General features: G+C 60.4%; 1 pseudogene; it reads left to right on the top strand.

Annotated features, from left to right (window-relative positions):
- Nucleotides 1-2,642: 2,642 nt before the first annotated feature.
- LOC142009486 (tonsoku-like protein) lies at nt 2,643-3,522 on the top strand (annotated as a pseudogene).
- The last annotated feature ends 568 nt before the right edge of the window (nt 3,523-4,090 follow it).

Genomic DNA, 4,090 nt, shown 5'->3' on the forward strand with positions numbered 1-4,090 from the left:
CCCCGATCGTCCTGCCTACCATGCCGATCCTCCTCCGGAGCGAGCGCCCTTCCTGACTTGTGTCTGCAGCAAAGCCCATCAGTGCACTCCTGCTGTTCCTGCCTTGGGCATTAATAGATATGGTACAACTGGGCTCGTGTCGGATCTCTGAGGAGCTGTGCCAGGAGCATCCCTGCCCTCTGCCAGTTTACCTTTCGGCACAGCCTGTTGCCTTCACCCCCTGAAGCCTGTTCTCTCCCCCTGTACGCTCCTGGGCTGATCCCAGAGTGCTCCAGTTTGGCTAACGTTGCATGTAGCTAATTTTGTCTGATGCTCTGCTGCCATCCAAGTGTGCTAGAGCCACTGTATTTCCTGTAGCTAGAAAATCAGAGGCCGTCAGCTACAACATGGGAGATGAGTATCACAGAGGGAGCCATGTTAGTCTGTAACTTCGAGAACAACAAGCAGTCCTGAGGCACCGTATAGATTAACAGAGATTTTGGAGCATGAGCTTTTGGAGGCAATGAACCGCTTTGTCAGAGCATGTCTAGGAATGAGTACAGCAGAAAGGGATCTAGGGGTTACAGTGGACCACAAGCTAAATATGAGTCAACAGTGTGATGCTGTTGCAAAAAAAGCAAACATGATTCTAGGATGCATTAACAGGTGTGTTGTGAACAAGACACGAGAAGTCATTCTCCCGCTCTACTCTGCGCTGGTTAGGCCTCAGCTGGAGTATTGTGTCCAGTTCTGGGTACCGCAGAAGTTCAGGAAGGATGTGGAGAAACTAGAGAGGGTCCAGAAAAGAGCGACAAGAATGATTAAAGGTCTAGAGAATGTGACCTATGAAGAAAGGCTGAAAGAATTGGGCTTGTTGAGTTTGGAAAATAGAAGACTGAGGGGGGACATGATAGCGGTTTTCAGGTATCTAAAAGGGTGTCATAAGGAGGAAGGAGAAAACTTGTTCTTCTTGGCCTCTGAGGATAGAACAAGAGGCAATGGACTTAAACTGCAGCAAGGGAGGTTTAGGTTGGACATTAGGAAGAAGTTCCTCACTGTCAGGGTGGTCAAACGCTGGAATAAATTGCCAAGGGAGGTTGTGGAATCTCTGTTGCTGGAGATATTTAAGAACAGGTTAGATAGATGTCTATCAGGGATGGTTTAGACAGTACTTGGTCCTGCCATTGGGGCAGGGGGCTGGACTCGATGGCCTCTCAAGGTCCCTTCCAGTCCTAGTGTTCTCTGATTCTATGTGATGCAGCAGGTCTTTGCCCACGAAAGCCTTTGCTGCAAAATACGTTAGTCTATAAGGTGCCACGGGACTTGTTGTTGTTAACATAGGAGATGTGCTCTTGAGTCCCCGGTGCATGTCAGCTCTGAGCCCCAAGAGGGGTTACGGCCCGGGCTTGTTACTCTGGCTGCTCTTGTAGCTGATGGAGTGGGTGCGCCTCATCCCAGGGGCCCCTGCTGTGCCTTGGGAAGCCAGCTGGCTCGCTCGTCACCCCAGTGTCTCTCTGCTCCCGGCAGGGCGGTACCGAGAGGCGCTGGTGGACCACCAGGAGGAGCTGCGCCTCCTGGAGAGCGTGGAGGATGTTATCGGCTGTGCCGTGGCCCACCGGAAGATTGGGGAGCGCCTGGCTGAGCTGGAGAACTATGAAGCTGCTTTGAAGGTAATGGGGGAGAGGGGGATAATCAGCTGCAGGGATTGGGGCTCCCCAGGAGCTGGGCTGAGAGCTACTTTCCCAGTATTCAGCCCCGCCAAAGGCCACAGGGTGAGAGGGGCAGCAAGCCAGAGGAGGGGCGACAGAATGGCTGGAGGCGTTTAAAAGGGAACACTAGGGCACATAGTGGTAACCCCTGAGCTGTCAGCCTTGCAGGGCCCAATTCAAAGCCAGCCCAGATCCATGGGGCTTGGGGGGTCTCATGCGCCCTCTTGTTCTCCTGCTCCATCAGCACCAGCGCCAGCATCTGGAGCTGGCCTGCGCTGTGTCCGACCACACTGAGCAGCAGAGGGCTTGGGCCACCATTGGCCGCACCTACATGTTCGTGGCGGAGAGCGGCCAGGCCGGGGAGGCGCTCTGGGAGGCGGAGCAGGCCTTCATGAAGAGCCTGGCCATCTTGGAGGAGCAGCTGGAAGGTGAGAGCCGGGCTGGGAGCTGTGGGACACGGAGCTAGGGAGGGGAGCCATCAGCTTTGGATGTGGTGCGCCCTGGGGAGGGTCACCAGTCGGCCTCTGCCTTGGCTGTCTGACCAGACGGTCTAAGTCCCCACCTTTTACCCCTTGTCCTTGCCCCAGAGCCTGCATCTGGGATGTCCCTGGTCCCTGAGCTCCATCCCCTCCCCGAGCCGGAACTCCCTGGCCTGGCCAGGAAGGGGCAGGCCCTCAGGCTTTCATCCGGGCTTCCCATCTACTCGTGCTGGCTTGTAAGGCCCAGTTAGGCTCGCCGCCAGGATTGTGGGATATGCAGGGGCACTCAGGGACCTCCAGCCTTATCTGACCTGTCGGTTCCACACCAGGGCAGCCAGGACCGTGCCCGAGACTGTTCCGTAGGGACCTCCCAGCACTCCCACCCCATCCCTTGGGAGACAATTTGCTCAGCTCATTCGGCCAGCTGGAGGGTGAGGGGTCCAGCACCTGTCCAGCCCCTCTCTGGCCCTGGAGCTCCTGCCTTGTGGAGCCGGCTGGGTGACGGGCTGGCTCTGGCTGTCCCAGGGAAGGTGCCGCAGCGGGAGCTGAGTGAGATGAGGGCCCGGCTTTACCTCAACCTGGGCTTGGTGTACGACAGCATGAAGGACCAGGCCAGGTGCAGCCAGTACATCAAGAAGAGCATCTTCATCTCCGAGTAAGGCCCTGGCCCCACCCTGGGGGGGGCGGGTGGTGGTGCTGATAGGCCGAAGGCCCCTCTGAAGAGCTCCTGTGTTTCCCTGGGGTTCACCCTCTGCTGGTGGCTGCAGCCGTTTGGCTCAGGAAACCGGCTGGTGCTGTGGCTGGGGGGTGTCAGGTGGGGGCACAGGGCCCAGGGGTTTCCTGAGGACGTGAATGGGCGGGCGACCCTGGGGGTGACCCGTCTCCCTCTAGGCAGACTCACCTCTACGAAGACCTGTACCGGGCCTACTTCAATCTGGGCCACATCCACCTGCGGGAGGGGCAGCACTCCAAGGCCATGCGCTGCCTGGAGCGGGCACGCGACTGCGCCCACACCATGAAGGAGAAGTGCATGGAGAGTGAGTGCTGTGCCGGCATCGCCCAGGTGAGGGCAGCGGGGAGCCCGTACTTGGCCCCCAAGCTCTTCCCCCTGGGGCCTGACCACCCAGCATGGCCAGCAAGGGGACAGCCCCCTCCCCCCCGCCAGGCCAGCACCCTTTGGTAGTTGGACCTCTCTGCCCCTCCGCTTGCTGACCCTGCTGCCCTGGGGCCTTGCAGGTGCTCCTCAGCCTGGGGGACTTTGTGGCCGCCAGGCGCTCGCTGAAGAAGGCCTACGTGCTGGGCTCCCAGCAGCCCCAGCAGCGCGAGAGCATCCGCAGGAACCTGCGTTACGGTGAGGGGGCTCGGGTTGGGGCTCCCTGCGACACGGCGCGGGGGGGGGCTGAGGGGACCCAGTGGCCTGTGCAGCTGGCCGGGAGGAGGTTGGGTGTCACTCCCCAGGGCTCAGCCCAGGCTGACTGGGGCTGGGAGCTCTCCACCTCTGGCTCTCAGTGCAGCCCCTCCCCTTCACAGCCCTGTGTGGCTTGTGGCTCCTGGGGCGGTGCCCGCCCCCCCCACCCCCGTGTCACAGGCACGCCCAGGGAAAGGTGCCGCGGCTTCTCGGGTGCAGGGCCGCGCTTGCACAGGCCACTCCTGACAGGGCTTCTGGCACGTCCCCGACGTAGCCCCAGTGGCACCACAGGGCGGTGCTTTGACACTGACCCCGCACCAGCCCAGGGGGGCAGCGAAGGGGACTCGGCAGGTGCTCACTGTCCCAGAGGCCTGCAGGCTGGGTTGGGTGAGGGGGACCTTGGTCCCCACATACCCCTTCACCTGTGGCTCCCCTACCTGCCCTGAGCCTCTAGGGGGAAGAACCCAGCCCACCCCCGGTGCGTGCCACTCACACTGCTGGCCTCTCCCCCAGCC

The sequence above is a fragment of the Carettochelys insculpta genome, chromosome 2 (genome assembly GCF_033958435.1).
Source record: "Carettochelys insculpta isolate YL-2023 chromosome 2, ASM3395843v1, whole genome shotgun sequence".
Taxonomy (NCBI): domain Eukaryota; kingdom Metazoa; phylum Chordata; order Testudines; family Carettochelyidae; genus Carettochelys; species Carettochelys insculpta.